Consider the following 17028-nt stretch of genomic DNA (forward strand, 5'->3'; position numbering starts at 1 on the left):
AGGGAGCCAACTCCCAGCTGATAAGGGATCAACTGGGAGCTGGCTTCTGATTTCCTACTAGGGAAAAGTTGCTCTGTACCCAGCAAAGACGCCAACCCTCTGGAGATTAGCTGAAAATCAGGTTCTTCTATCCTCTGATACTGGAAACCTTACAACCTTACATTTAGCCTTAGAGAAGTGCACTTTAGAGATTATTTGCAAGGGGATTTTGCTATTTCACATAGTAATATCCAGTTGCAAAGTTCATTGAGAATGGATTGAAAGTGCATTATTTAGTGAATATGAGTTATAAAAAATGGAACTTCTACCTGTAGAGTTCCAAAAGCAAGAACATAATGTGAAAACCGAAGAAAATGATACATTACATGCATTGGACCACAAACACTATCAATTATAGCTAAATATTATTAGACCATTAACATCCATGCAATGTATTCAGTAAGTTGCTTTTTGCAGTTAGGGCATCTCCTCTTTTCCCTAAATATCAGTGCAATCCTAAGCAGAGCTATACCCTTCTAAGCCTCTATGGGAAAGTATGTTGGACCTTAGTGTTATCCTATACAAAATAGTGGCACATTCCCCAAAATGGAAAAATATGATTTCTTACAAGAAGGAGGTAGGTAGGTAGGTAGGTAGGTAGGTAGGTAGGTAGGTAGGTAGGTAGGTAGGTAGGTAGGTAGGTAGGTAGGTAGGTAGGTAGGTAGGTAGGTAGGTAGGTAGGTAGAGTTTGGAAAGAACTGTGACTAGCCCAAGGTTACCCATCAGGCTCCATGTGGTAGAGTGGGGAATCAAACCCGGTCCACCACTCTTAGCTATTACACCATGCTGGCTCTGAGCAATGTGAAGGAAGATTAGTTTTGGTAGAAGGACAGGTGGTCCTTCAGAGAACCTTACATGATATTAGTGTTCTTGTCATTAAAAAACCACAACAACAAAGTACCAGAGGAACTTTGTGATTCATAAAGTCAGGATGATTCCAAAGACCAGTTTCTGAAAGCAATAAGCCAGATGATCTTTGCGGCATCTGACAGCTTTCCAATTCTCTATATTGCTCTGTGAATGAATATCAAACTTTCAAAGGAGCTTTGTTATCAAAGACCCACAAAACAAAGGTTATTTCCTTAGTTATCTCCTTCAACCAGATTTCTGAAATGGATCGGCATGCTGAGCAAATGAAAGACAAGCTTTAAAACCTGGCCCATAGCAGACGCTGCGTTTAAAGACAGGTTGCCTCGTGTTTGTCTTATTTCATCCCGCTGCTGTTCCTTGAGCTCTGATTTAGTCACTGCAAGGGTTCTCTAATCCAGCCGAAATGCCATGTAACATGCATTGCTCCAGCATATTGCAAGGACTTCCAGGAGATGCATAGCTGATATAGAAGTCACAGGCAAAGGAGGATAAAAAGATTTCCAATGCCATGCCTCATTTTTACTCCTTAACTCCTTCTGTGCCTGTTCCATGATGATTCCACATCCCTCTGAGAAGTAGTTCATTATCTTTTGAACAGAAGGATCTGTACTGACTCCCCTGAAATCTTTTGCCACGTTATTATTTTCTGTTGAGCAGGAAATTAGCTGTCACTCTGAAAAATTCTCAGAATGTTCTTCAGCCTGGTTCTTCCCTAAAGTACAAACATTATTTTTGGAGATGCTCCAATTCAGAGTTCCAATTTCAGTCAAATACATCCATGTTCTCCCCACACATATCCCTATCCCCTGATCAACAGATCAACTCAGCATCAACAGATAACCTGCATGTGCTAGACATCTCTAATCAAGCCTCTCTAACTGAACTTTCATACAGCCTGCAGAATAACCCACTCACACATTCTATGAAAGACAAAAGTTAAATGATGAACAAAGTATATGCACGTATAACCTGGTCCTTCGAGTGAAAGTTCAACTAGTTTCACAGCTGAGGTACAAGCTACAAAAATATTTCGACTTCAAAGCAACTTCAGGAGGAGCCTGAATACTTTGAGCTATGGAGATATATGCCTTTTCTGTTATATCTCCATGCAGAAAAGGGTTAGAGACTAACTTTTTAAAAAAAAAACCCTGAAAGCTGGAAATTCAGAGAACCTGCTTATAATTGCATTACAGTATATCAATATATTGCTATTTTAATGCCATTTTAAAATTTTATTTTTATTTTATTAGGCTTGTTATCCTGCCCTTTTCCTGCCAAAGACGGGCTCAGGGCAGCTAACACACATAATAATACCATACAAATCCATATAAAATACAGCACGCAAATAAAAACGTTTAAAACTACAATAATCCAACACTACACTTTCTGAGGATGTCGACAGCAAATTAAATCCCTCTTGGTACCCTTACCAGGGCCAGAAATAGCCTAACATCCTCTCCCACCCATCATAAATAAGTTAAGAAGCTGTGGAGGGAGAAAGAGGGGCAGATCACGAGGCCATTAAGATGGAACAAAACTGTAGCTGCCTCAACCAAAGGCCCAGTGGAACATCTCCATTTTGCAAGTCCTGTGGAACTAAGATCTCACAGGGCCCTGATGTTAGCTGGTAGAGAGTTCCACCAGGCTGGAGCGAGGGCCAAAAATATCCTGACTCTGGTTGAGGCTAGTCAGATATCTTTGGGGCCAGGGACAACCAGCAGGTTAGTACCAGAGGAATGAAGTGCCCTATGGAGGGCAGTATAGGAAGATGCTGTCCCATAGGTACAAAGGTCCCAGACTACTCATAGCCTTGAAGGTTAACACCAGAACCATGAACATGATTCAGAATTCAACTGGTAACTAGAGCAGCTGTTGGGGCACAGGCCAAATATGCTGTTACCAGAGTACTGGAAAGAACTCCGGTTGCTGCATTCAGTCTCCACTATGGGTCTCTGTATTTACTTGTGCTTTGTACCAAAAATATATCAGGAAACTGTAGCCAATACAATGTAATGGACTGTTGCCTGAAACAGTCACCAGGTTGAGACCATTTCAGACAGCCTAAATGAGGTCATTCTGTCCGAAGAAACAAACCTGTTTCCCCCTCCCCTCCTCTACACACACACACACACACACACACACACACACCCTCTTCTAGATGTATAACAGTGTTCCATTTGGAGCATCCATTTTCAAACCTGCGCTATAAAGTGAACTCTGTAGTGGTGAACACAATGAAAGAAGAAGTTTCCCCTCTGGAGATTTTACCTCTTCAAATTACATGCTGATAAAATTTCTCTCGGACTTGCAATCTTTGCAGGGGGTGGGAATGTTTAAAGTCTATCTCCATCAGCCTGAGCCACACACTCCTCGGTCTCCAAGGAGACATAAAGGTTTCTACACTTCCAAAGAGCCAGGCTGAACTGCCAACAGAATCAGCAGTGCCAAAAAGTGGAAAAGGACCACCATCTCAGGGGCTGAATAGCAGCCAAGCCCTATTAACACCCTTACTCCTGCTTTGTGCTCAGTTTGTGGTCATTGGATGCTCATTTTCAGCTGTGAGAAATGCAGTTTGATCAAACTGCAGTTTTCTCAGGTAAAAATAGATTCCTGATGATTCAAGGTCAGGTCACTTTGGTCAAAGGGTTTTTTCTCTCAAGTGAAGTCTTTTCTAAAACTGGTGAAATGCCCTTTTTTGAATAGTTTCTCTAGAATATTAAACTTTATGTTGCTGGAGATTGTAAGGGTTATATTTCTGATTCAGGAGAGAGAAAGAGAGATGGCCAGAAAAGAAGGAAATTGGTTTGGCCCTTACTGTCAACATAATGGACACCAATTATTTCATTGTATGGTGTGGGCTGATAGGAAACACATTCCAAAGCATGCATAAGCTTTTCAGAATTGTCCCAGCACAGCTCTATCTGCATCTTTTACAGGACATGCACACACATACATACACCTGCACAATTTTGAAGAACCAACAGATTTCAACATAAACATTGTCCATGAGAAATGTGGCTTAAATATAGATGCTTAGAGGCTTAAATATAGATGAATATAGTCCTTCTTTCCGAATGTATTTTATTGCTGTATCTGAAATGCTGAACAACCGGGCCAGGTACAGCTTTCCTCTCTGCATTTCAAGTGTGTTGCTTCCAACTTGTGGTGACCCAATGAATTAGGGTTGCCATACCCACTCCTTCCCAGCTACCAGTGAGGGATGGTGGAGTAGAGTTGCCAGATTCAGGTTGGGAAACTCATCGAAATTTGGAGATGGAGCTTGAGAAGGACAGGGACCTCAAGTTGGTAAAATGCCACAGAATCCACCCTTCTTGAAAACTGATCTCTATAGTCTGAAGATGAACTGTAATTCCAGGGGATCCCCAGCTCCTACTTGGAGACTTGCATCTCTTCTGTGAATTAATGTCTTCCAAAATGTCTTATCATTAACAGCCTTGATCAGGTCTTGCAAATTGAGGGCCAGGGCTTCCATGATGAATCAATCCATCTCATGTTGGATCTTCCTCTTTTCCTGTTGCCTTCAACTTTTCCTACCATGGTTGTCTTTTCCAGTGACTGTTGCCCTCTCATAGGCCCCTTCCGCACGGTGAGAAGGGTCGAAGGTCCAGGCGTATGCATAGACGCCCGGACCCGACCCCTCTGGGACAGTTTGCATCGAAACAGGGTCCCAGAGCATGAACGGCTGGCAGCCCAGAGCTCTTTGGCGCTTACTGAATCATCCAGGGCTCATCCCTACCTGTCCTCTTGCGTGCCCTCGGCGGCGTGCGCGCAAGTTGATCAGGGGACTATGCCCCTGCCCTGTCGCGCATCGCTTCGGAGTCGCGAGGGGGCAGAGAGGCGTGTCCCCAGGCCTCAGCGACGTGCTGGAGGGCCGCAGGACAGGTAGGACGCCTGGACATGGGGGGAGGGAAGGCGCCGTGGAGCCGCTGCCGTTCGCACAGCAGTGGCTCCGAGCCGCCGTTTTCCAAAAACCTCGCTGGGCAAGCGAGGTTGGAAAACGGCGGCTTCGCGCTGCTCGGGTGGCACGGCTGCAAAGCAGCTGTGCCCCCTGTGCGAACGGCTCCCTGGGGGCGGCGTTTTTGCCGTCCCCAGGCCGCTGTATTCCGCCCGTGCGGAAGGGGCCTTAATGTGATTAAAAGCTACTCTCTGGGGCAATGCAAAATTGAAGGAATAAGCCAGTGTAACTCTGCATAGGATGGCTCTGTGAAGCAAGGGATATTTTATTGATCCACCTTTTACCATGCTTCCTTGACAAGTTCTCCTTGGGACTAATTAAATTTGCACACCCTGCCTATCCTGATGTCAAGGAAATATGGGCCATTGGATACAGTAGAACTATCAGGATATTATGCAAAGACATTGCTCAAATATGATTTAATATGTGATTATTACTTATGGCAGGGCTGCCTGACTTTAATTTTTCTTAAACAAACTATTTTAATTTGCTTAGGAATGCATTGTTTCCTCTTCTATATGTTCTTAAATGAATTTCTTATTATTGTATTTTTAGAAGCTTAGAGAGTTGATAAAAAATTTTATTAGTTGATGCACTGCGGTTCAGTTCCAAATAACACTAGCAAAATAAAATTGAACCTCCTAGGAAGTAAGCATCTGAAATCACTTGCATAATCAAGATACAACAGGGTATCATGGACAGAATGGTCCACATGGCTTGAAGGCACAGCACGGGCAGATAGCCATGACTCATAGATATTTATTGTTCTCTTTTTTATATAAATTAATTTTGTAGTGACTAGCTAAACCCATGATTTGGCAGCCAAAAAAAATTGTGCTACTGATAGAGCAGTTTTGAACTGCAAAACAGGAAGAAAAGCCGGATTGTCCCGTCCTCTCACAGTGGACAATCTCCAATTTCTGCACACCCACCCTGCAGTGTTGCTCATTTGGACTTAGTGGACTTACTGTTCTCCTGCAGCCTTTTGAGCATTTCAATTCAATCTGTTTGGTGGTCTGTATGCTGTTATCAAATTGCTTTTCCTTTCTGTTGTGCTTTTGTTTTGGACTTACGTGTTTCCTCTCACTCCTACATACATGCTGATGCAGTGGCCTATTGTGTGGGTGGGTTTTTTTTTCCTCATCAGTTGTTTATAGCTTCCTATTGCTACCACACTTTCCCCTTTGTTTCCTTTCTTTGACCTTCTTGAAAAGGACATAACGGTCAATTCCACACAGCACAAAAAAGACATCTGGGACGTCTTAAAAAGAGGCAACTGCCTCTTTTCACTCCACATACCCAAAATAAGAGGTCTGGGGGACATCTTGGTGGCTTCTGGTGTGCTTTCTAGACAGCAAAGGCATCAGAGGGGGAAAGAGGCTGTTTCCTGCCCAGCCGTTCTGCTCTTTAGTCAGTTTCACCCTCAGCTTACACCTGACATTTTGTGTGCAACTGAGGGGATTCTCCCTGCCACCATTTGCTGAAGGTTGCCTCAGGACATTTGCTCTGGCTCCAATCCTGGGCTCCGTTTTAGCCTTAAAAAAAATACATAGTTGTACTCAGCTGGTCTTGCCAGTTCTGGCGATATACAGTTTTTCTAAATATTTTTTTTCAGTGAGCTATCTCTGTAGCTATGCAGACACAGATACGAGAATCTTAGCCACTTGGAAGACCGGTCTATTTGACTCTCTATCAGATGTTTACTCAATTTGTCACAGTGCTTGAAGTAGGCCTGAAGATACCCAGGTTCAAAGATAATCACTCTGCTATCAAACTCACTGGGTGGCCTTGAATCAGCTACTGTCACTCAGCCTAACCTTACAAAAGTTTTGTGAAGATAAAAGGTGGAAGGGCTATATATGTTGCCCTGAACTTATCAACTACCACCACACAGCATACTCTCAAGAATGTAGCACAGAAATCTTTTTCTGACAGCCTTCTTATGGTATCTTAACTTGGACTATCTGTATGTTTACAACTATGCTGTGGGTTTTTCTGTGGTGGATAGCAAATGCCCTAGAATGGTGGGTGTGACGGGTATCTTGACTTGCTATACTTAGGAAGGCATGGAAAATAGTTTTGTTCCAGAAAACATTTGCCAGAAGGTAAATTGATTTGGCTGATTTAGTTATATTTGCTTTACTGGGTGTGTTTTTGTCATTCTGTGGGATTTTTTTTTTAATTAAGTACTTCTTAATTTGTAATGTGAATATTGTGATCAATGCTTTAACCTCATTAATCATTAACGTAATCTTGTTAAACCTCCAGATAGAGACTGGAGATCTCCCAGAATTGCAGTTAATCACCATACTGCAGGTATCAGTTTTCCTGGGAGAAATGTCTGCTTTAGAGGGTAAATTCTATGGCCGTTTCCAGCGTATCGCCGCGGCTCTTAAACTTAAGCATCACCAGCCAAAGAGTAAAGCGGGCGGGCGTGGGGAGCAAGCCACGTTCGCATGCAAAGCATCGCGAACGGGAACAGCGGAAGGCTTCCGGCAGATGGACAGGCGAGCTCCATATGGAAACGCCTCTGCGCCCTCCCCCGCCCTTACGGTAGTCCTCTCGTTGCCTGTAGTCGCCAGCAAAAGCAGCCGAGTTCGGGCTTCCATGCTGCCTCTCCGACCCCTGGAGGTCGGAGGACAGTCAATGAGGCGGACTCTGCGACACCCTATATAGCGTTTACCAGGAAGGATTTACCGTGAGTGGGGCGGAGAACGGCTGAGATACAAAGGCGTCTTCAGCGATGCCCGGTTACGCACGCAGCGCCACAGGGAAGACGGCTCCTCCCCAAACAACACCCCTTTAAAGGGTTGTTGTTTAGAGGCGGACTTGACGCCGCCCTGGGGAGGAGGGAAGAAGAGTCAGGTCGCCGCTGCCAAGCGCAAGCAGTGCAGCAGCTTGGGCCGCTCTGTGAACGGCAATGACCTGGGGGCGCCTTTTTTGGCGCCCCCAGGCCGTCATAAATGGGCCGTGCGGAAACGGCCTATGGCATTATGCTCTAGTTAAGTTCCTTGCCTCACCCAATCCCATTCTCCCCAGCCTACATTCTCCAATCTCAAAGAGTTTCCCAATCCAGAGGGGGCAACCCTACTAACTGGTATATTTCATGTTCTCACAACATAGTTGCTGCATTGTTAGCCACCTTGTCTTTGAGAAGATATGGTGGGATAGAAATACGTTTTCAATTCATTAATCAAAATAAAACAAAAAACAATTGTGTGATCTCTGTTTGTTCTGGTTATTGAGTAGGGAAATCCATATTGTACAGAAATGCATTTTACTTTGGAGGATTAGACTGTATGAAACTTTCACTCTAAGTTTCAAAAAGCTTTTCTCCCCTAGCAGAGAACAGGCAGGAGGGGAGAAGTCAGATCATTTTCCAGTCTTGCCCCTCAACACTTTAGAAATGTTAATGTCCTCCCTGGCTGGAGATGATGAAAAAGCCAACTCACATCTCCAGCTAGAAGCTGACTTATAGCAAGGAAGAGAGATTTTCGATTTAGAGAGATTTGCTAGAAAGCCTCTTCAGGAAAGCCTTCTTTAACCGACTGTGGGGTGGGCATGGGTAAGAAATAATAAAACCCCTTGGCACCAAAGGGGAAACTCTCTTTGGCTGATTTTATTAGGGCAGGGGTTCCCAATCTTTTTAAGCCTGAATGCATCTTTGGAATTCTGATACAGTATGGTGGGTGCAACAGCAAAATGGCTGCCACACAATGACTTTCACAGAAGGTGGAGCGAGCCACAAAATGATTCCTGCAGCTAAACTTCAGTAATGTTGTATTGATCATTGTGCTAGGATGGCAGATGCTGCCAAAGCAACATAAAAAAAACCCTGCACAATCAATCAAATGTCCAATAGTCAACGAAAAGCCTTGCTGGACAAGAGTCCTACTTGGCCCAACTCACTTCCTAAAAGCATGGCTCCAGAAAAGGTGATGGTGGGCACCATGGCACATACAGGCACCATATTGGGGACCCCTGATCTAGGGATCCTGAATCCTGCTGTCATTGCCATGATGTGGAGGCTACAGGCCTGAATAAAGACCCCAAGGTAATGGGATTTTCTTGGAACACTGTAACTTCTACGTTAGAATAAGAGCTGGTAGGACACGTATAGAGTGAAAACCAGGAGTATGTTTACATCTTTCTTTTGGATTCCTTGCTCAGTCTGTTGCTGTGCTAAAAGTATGCATGTGGACATTTTCTATTTAATAAATGTTTTAGAATGTTTAATACTAGTAGTTGTTCAATGTACCACATAGACCTCCACCATCAAACACACATTTCAGAACAAGTGCCAGGAGAAGAGAGAATTGCTAATCCGCCAGTGGTGTGCAAGTGCAGAAGCAATGGGTAGCAAGAGATGCCAGCATAGGGCATGGCCTCAGAACAGTAGCACAGGAAAGGGAAACTGGGAACTTTGGTCTTCTCAGCAGGCAATTCCTACAAAGGTCAGATGGCAGCAGTGGTCTCCTGGAAGAGGGATTTTCAACCTTTCCCAGCAATACTTTAGAAGTGGTTGCCCAGTAATTCCAAGGGTCAAGAAAGCTGGGAGAGCAGTACAAAGTCAGAAAGAGATCTGGAGAGCCATTGGTACCCAGATGCTTTGGAGAGCAAGAAAATGCCATGCCAATGGGTCACTGTGGGGCTGATCGCACACCCTTATTTTTTTATCAGAGCTGAGGAAATACCATGGTTGTCACTGATATGGGTCTTCCACCCCTCAGTTCTGGGGAACAGCTCTTGAGTCTTTCATTTTGACAAATGGAAATCTTTCATTATGCTTTCAGTAGCTAAAAGAGGAAACTAATTTTTTTTGTAACTTGAAGGTATTATTTTTGTTTTGTTTTCAGCTCTAACAGCTTTAGGCTTTGCTAACATAAATTATTGCAAAAAGCCAAGTGAGTGAAGTATTGTGAAACCAGCTCCTGTTTCAACAACTGATTGACTGTTAAGAAGATCTATGGCAGAATAAAAGTGCCTAGCTTAGGTGAGTCAGAATTCCGTCTCCTGCTGCAAATATTCTATTTGAATCTCTAGCATTTCTAGATTCAATTTATCACGGGAAAGGGGAGGGCGGAGCCAACAATTTAGACTGTGTTAGGAATCAAGTGCTTTTGAAAGGAATGTTTGAAGGTGACCACTGAAAAAACCAGGACTGGGAGGCGAGGATTCCGGGAATGGATGGTGCATAGCTGGACTTGCAAACTTGTGATTTCAAGAGGACTGCCTCTCTTGGTGGGGTCAGATGGGCAGAGGCCATATTGGAAAGATCAGTTGTGTCAAAGAGTGCACCTGGTGGGATGTGGTCAGATCCATCCAAATGCCAGCCTGATGAATCTGACAAGCATAGTAAAGCCTGGCAGAAGCTGGCATTGGTTTTTCAGCCTTCCCTCTACCCTCCTATATTGGTTACTTGACCAAAAAATGGTTCGTTGTGCAGTGCATTTCGTCAGTCCTTTGGTTAATGTAATTATTGAATAGAGTGTGGCACACAGTTGAAATAGCAAGGCTGAATTATAATAGTTTAATGCTATGCTGTTAACATGAAAATCAAAGTATTGGAGATGGAGGGTTATTCCAGGTTTTGCTCAGTCATTGCATGTGCTTGTCTCCCACTTCTCATATATGTGGTATGGTTTCTCCTTCTGCCCTTTTCTTGCAAGTGGCAAAACATCCTATGATATGAACACTCATGACCTCCAGTTTGGCCGGTCTTGCATTGTCTTCTCAAGAGTCATCTCTCATAGGATCCTACCAAGTTGAAGGAGTTGGCAGTGGTGTCCCAGGCGCAGAAATTCAGTCTTGCTAGACAGTTGGGTTCTCTATACAGCAGAAAGGAATCTGATGCCCAAGATATTTTAGGGATGCTACATTCTGGGCAGAGCAGATGTCCAAGGCTGGCGTGAAAGAATTTCCTTTGTCTTTGATTTGCTAACATGTGTTGATAAGTGGCAACATTTGAAGTAACATGCTGAAGTAATATCGTCCAAGGTGTTGACAGGAAAGGAAGGCAATGTAGAGGGCTCAGAAGACCCAGGAGATATCCTGGAGAGCAGGATGGGTAAAAGCAGATCAAAATAAGCAGTCCACTGAAGCCTGTTTCATAACATTTTTTTTCCTGCATGGTGATGACCTCCAGATATAATAAAGTCTGAAAACTGTCATTATGACGTATGGCACAAGAGTTTATTTTGCTGAGGCCACATGCATCAGGAAGCTGCTGAAAGCATCGTCAACCTCCCAAACGATGTATCCTCAGCAAGATAAATTTTTGCACCGCACCTCATACCAGTCAAAACAGCTTTAAATTATACAACACAAGCTCAAAGCCAGAGTATGCTTAATGACTCTGGCCATATACATATTTTCCACACCTAATGGTTCTTGTCCCCTGTCATCTTGAAAATTCATCCCATTACATGCTTTAAATTATGGGCAGGAGAGGTGGAGAAAGTCATGTTGAAATGTTAAAGCAAGTAACCTTGCGTGTTTAGCTGTTTGCTGCTTTGAAGGGGATGCCTTCTTGTCATTGCTCAGCATCCCCTGACATCTCAAGGTCATGCGCATGCAGCATTGACATCTTTGAATAACGAGCCAAACTATTGACATTTTACTACATTAGTTACAATTTACAAGGGTTGAGCACTGACTTCTGAGTAAATATTGATGTAGGCTATTTCTCATTCCAAACAAAATAACCGGCAAGATACTGTTTCTCACATTTTTGCAAGCCAAGCAATATGTACCGTGTATTTTTCCATGGCAATACTAGAAACAGCTTGCCATCTTATTGGGGAAATATTATTGCTTTAGAATATCCACTGAGCTCTTTGTGTGGCATCTTTTGATCTTTTTGTGCAGACTCACTGGAGGGACATCCAGTAATATAAATAGGCCCAGTGCCACCCAGACCAAAAAAAAAAAAAACAGTAACCAAAAGATCATGTAATGTAGAGAGTGATGAGGACAAGCCATGGCTCAGTCATAGAGTTTCTGCCAGTGGCAGAGACCAAGGGCTGCCAGTGGAATTGCACCATCTTCACGACGCATCATGGGGGTGCAAAATCGCCCTCTGGCCCTCCCCCTTTCCCCCCCCACCGTGGCGCCCCCCCCCCCACGGCACACACACACCAACCCCCTTTTTACACTTACCTACGTTCCTTTTCTTTTTGTAGTACTTTTTGAGGCTGAAAAAGCGGCCTAGTTACAGTTCAGGGGAAAAACTGCCTGAGGGACTACAGTTCCCAGGAGACCTTGGGACTCATAAGGTCTCCTGGGAAGTATAGTTCATTAGGCAGCTTTCTCCTTGAACTGTAAAAGACCTTTTTGAAGGGAGGGAGAGAAAGAGTTTCTTGTTTTAATTTTCACATATCAGTTTTCAAATATCAGTTTTCATAGTTTCTCAGGCTCCCAAGTACCCAGTGATGAACAGCTGTCTTCCAAGGAATTGTCCCAGTCATAGAACCTCTTGATTGACAAGGAGTTAAAATAGAATTCTGAGAATGGCAGATGGAGAGTTTCTGACAGTTGAGTACAGGCAGCTTGAAGACAACAGTGTGAGATGCAAGCTGTCTGGTGGAGGATTCTCCTGTGGGTTCTCCAAAAGGAAAACATTTAGGTTTTAGAGCTGGAAGGATCCATAGCTCGTTATCTAGGGAAATACACTCCATTAAAAAAAATTGAAAGCACTCATCTGGAGGGGGAGTGATCTAATGATGACAACAGTCCAGTCATTGAAAAGAGGGCTGGTGGTGGGTACAATAGAAAAACAACAGACTTATTATGCATTAGGAAACAATTAACTAAAAATTGGCTTCCAGAAAATCACTGGGGGGAGAGTAATATCAAAGGAGGCAGAAAAGCCGCCTCGAGCCCTGTGGAGAATTGGCGGGATAAAAATGTGATTGATTGATTGATATTTAAAAATGGGCGGGAGGTTCAAAAACGTGAAAATGAAAGGAACAAAAATGCACGCAGAAAATCAGGAGATGAACCGAAGCAGTATAGGGCCAGAACCAAAGTAAAAACCCCATGCAGAAAATTGCACAGTGAATTGTAAACTTCCAGACCCATTCATTCCCTCTGCAGAGGGTCGCTAAGATCTGTTTCCTCGGCTTCATCCCAGTGTCATAGGCACTGCCTGTTTAGAATGCAAGCCATCTCATCTAGGAGATTTGCCCATATGGTTCTGTGGCAGAATGCAAGCCAAAGAGCTGTTTACACCAGAATGCACACGACTCTATTAAGTTGCAGTCATTTGTAGTGTCAGCAAGCAAGCATCTGTCAGATGAAGAATAAGTTCCAGTCCTCTTCAATTGACATCAGCCTTTGGTACATTTTGTCTCTCCACCCTTTCTACAGCCAGTGAAGCATTATGTTTACACATGGACATGTTTGTGTGGTGCTGCCACACTTGTATGTGAATAATATTGTAACATAAGAAGCCAGCTGAATGTGAGGTATAGTGTCATACTAAGATATGGAAGACCCAGAGCCAGTCATACAATCTCAGCCAAACCTAACACACAAGATTATATTTAGGAAGTAATGGAAGGGAAGAGAACAATGTGAACCACTTTGGGAACCCTTGTGGGAGAAAGCAGGATATAAGCAAAGTAAATAAAGAGACATGACTTCACTTCCGGGGTTTCCTCAGAAGTGATGTAATCTCCTTGCATCAACAGCTCTCCCCATGTCCCACTCACCAAGTCTACCTCCAAGTACCAGCCACCAGCTAGTGAATTTGTTCTTCCTCTACGTATACCCCACCATGTCAAGCTGGTGTATTATCTCAGTCAGCCCACAAACACCTATGACCTTCTCATCATACAAAATGTCTGGGGCAGCTGTCCTATTCACATTTACTTGGGAGGAAGTCCTATTTAGTTCAGCATGTTTAACTTCCAAATAAGTCTGATTAAGAGTGCATTAGGTTGTTGTTTTAGTATGTCTGAATTTTTAATAAGCTTATAAGATTTTACATATAATTAACACCTTCCTTAAGAAAATAACTTATTTGCTCCTTTTAAGCCATCTGCCACACACACAGTCATGATAGGGATAAGGGGAAATTGTTTTGGGTTTTTTTCCCCAGTATCATTTAAAAATTGTAAGGATGGTTGTAAAAAAATATCCTTTTTGAGCTAAGATAAATCCTAGGTAAGCAGAGCTGGGTGGCTCAGATGATTGGTGTTTTTGGAGCGCTACCACTTTAGAAAAGCACCATCTGCCACAGATATTTTTAACCACAAATTGTTGTATTCTAAAAAGAAGCTCATATTATTTAACTGAAAGCTGTTGCCACAAATGATCATGGGTTTTTTCATAATATACTGAGGTGGTGCCCATCCGTGCTTCAGGTGAGGCATGCATCCCTAACCATTCAAAGCTATGCACTTGGCTGCAAGTAGAAGAAGAATTTGGATTTATATCCCACCTTTCTTTCCTGTAAGGAGACTCAAGGTGGCTAACAAGCTCCTTTCCCTTCCTCTCTCCACAACAGACACCTTGTGAGGTAGGGGGGGCTGAGAGAGTTCTGAAGAACTGTGACTAGCCCAAGGTCACCCAGCAGGTATGTAGGAGTGCAGAAACACATCCGGTTCACTAGATAAGCCACTGCCACTCAGGTGGAGGAGTGGGGAACCAAACCCGATTCTCCAGATTAGAATCCACTGCACCATGCTGGCTGAAGTAAAGAATGTTTGGTAACTGTGTGGAAGTCTAGGAAAACCCATGAGCAGAAATACCTTCTGATGATTCTCCTTGGGAAGGGATACCAATTTTGATATCTCTTTGGCACACATGTGGTCACTATGGCTTTTTCCAGAGAGCCAAGGCGGTTTAGTAATTAGAATGGTAGGACCAGGGAGACTGAGGTTCAAATCCCATGCTGTTATTAAGTACCCTGGGTGATCTTTTGGGGCTATTTTGAGGGAGGAGATGACACCTGAAGTAATGAAACTGTGTTGTTGTCTTTTAGATTTGGTATGATAGTCAATGTAGTTTTAATGTTTTATTTATGCTTGCTATATTTTATATGGAATTTTGTATTATTTATTATTATTATCTGCTAGCCACCCTGAGCCCGGCCTCGAATAGGAAATAGCAAGCCCAATAAAATAAATAAAAATCTCGAGTTCTTTCTCTCAGCCTAACCTACTACTTAGGGTTGTTGTGAGGATAAACTGGGAATAGGAAAACCATATATTATCTCCTTGCAAAAGGTATGGGTTGGAATATAATAGAGTAACACCTATCATTTATCTTAGCATAAGTTTGCATTGCCGATTGCACTGCAGCCAGGTCACCCCCAGTTATTTCCTTCTGCAGGATGGTTCAGTGGCTTGCAAATTCTGCAAATTTATTGATTCAGCTGTTTAGTTAAGTTCGTTTATCAACAAAAATAAACCCTATAAATTACTTGCCATTATTATTCAGTTAGGAACAAGTGCACGAACCTCCCGCCACTGAAATATTGCAGCTGATTGATTAATGTGTATCAGTCCATTAAAATCAAGATCGTTAATGAGCTGTGATTGACAAACATAATTATCACAAAAGCAAGAACCAAAGGGTACCCAATTCATTTCCACACTGCTATGAAATTGCTTTCAGGGTGAGCTTTATTTGATAACCTCCTTGAAATAAGATCTGATTTGTGTTGGCTCACTCATTATACCAAAATATGATTTGGCTAGTGATAGATGAATATCTAAATCATGGTTGGAATGTACAGATGTACAGTGGAGAGGCACTTGAGACCCTAAGGCACAGGTGTCAAACTCACGGCCCTCCAGATGATATGGACTACATCATGCTGGCAGGGGATGATGGGAACTGTAGTCCATATCATCTGGAGGGCTGTGAGTTTGACACCTATGCCCTAAGGGCTAGGCCCTGCAACATTCCCTTCCACATACCCTTAAAAAAACCCACTTCTAGTTAGCTGTCTGGGTCCAACGCCCTGTCCTGTATTATTTTAGCTGGTCTTAAAAATAGGTTTCTAATACTGGATTGCTGGCTGATTATTGTCAATGGTTTTTCAATTCAGTCATTGTATCAACCGTACAATTAAGTTAGAGGTAGCTTTGGCAGGATGCTCTCATTCCGTGACAGCCCCAAAGACCACCTAAATGTTATTTGGTATGGGGGGCGGGGTGAATGTCTCATGCTGTGGTTCCTGCACACCTTTAAATGTGGATGGGATATAATGCTCTGCCCAGTATTGGTCAAAAGTTTTTACTTTGTATAGCACAACAAGCTTGCCATGTTGCTCATTGCACTGGCTCCTTTCCAAAGCTAGAGAAAATGTATGTGTGTGTGTGTGTCCTGCTTGATTTTCCTGTGGTTACTGTGGATCCGTCAATCAGAAGCATTGCCTTTGGGAGGGGGAAGAGCCAATCAGATGTTCCGGGGATGTTCGAGCATGTATGCTGCATTTACATTATTACATTCTTTCGCTCTTGCGAAAGAATTGGAGTATTTCCTCCCGGTCTTAACTCGACTCCTTCACAGAAATGGGCACCCATACAAAGGGAGAAACCGGGATAAAATAGACCCAGATTTTTAAATACCGCATGTAACCCAGTAGAAATATGCTGTGCGAAATCGACAGAGACACTACTAAACTAGGCTGACCAGCCGTCCCACTTTTGGTGGGACCGTCACGCCTTTGGACAATTTGTCCCACGTCCCGCAGGTTCTACAAATTGTCCCGATTTTGGGGAAGCTGCTGCACTGCCTTGGGGGTGCAAGGCAGTGCGGCAGCCTCCCGTGCGCCCGGCCGCAGGAGCGCATGGTCTTCTGGGGCTCGCCGTTTGCCGCCCTGTCACAGGAGGAGCACAGCAGGAGCGCATGGCCTTCTGGGGCTCGCCGTTTGCCACCCTGTCACAGAGCCAAGCGAGCCCCAGACTCCATCTTGCGCTCTTAGTCGACGATGCTGCTGTGAGCGTATTCTCCCCGTCCCGGATTACAAAGGTGACCATCCGGTCACCTTATACTAAACTATGTGAGATGCAGAAACTAACAAGACAGGATTGTCCACTACTTCCTCTCTTGTTTATATTCTGGAAGAACTGAATAGAGACATTTACAGACAATCTGGCATTGATCTTAGAAAATCCATTAAAGGGAGCTAA

Source organism: Sphaerodactylus townsendi, linkage group LG10 (genome assembly GCF_021028975.2).
Source record: "Sphaerodactylus townsendi isolate TG3544 linkage group LG10, MPM_Stown_v2.3, whole genome shotgun sequence".
NCBI lineage: Eukaryota > Metazoa > Chordata > Lepidosauria > Squamata > Sphaerodactylidae > Sphaerodactylus > Sphaerodactylus townsendi.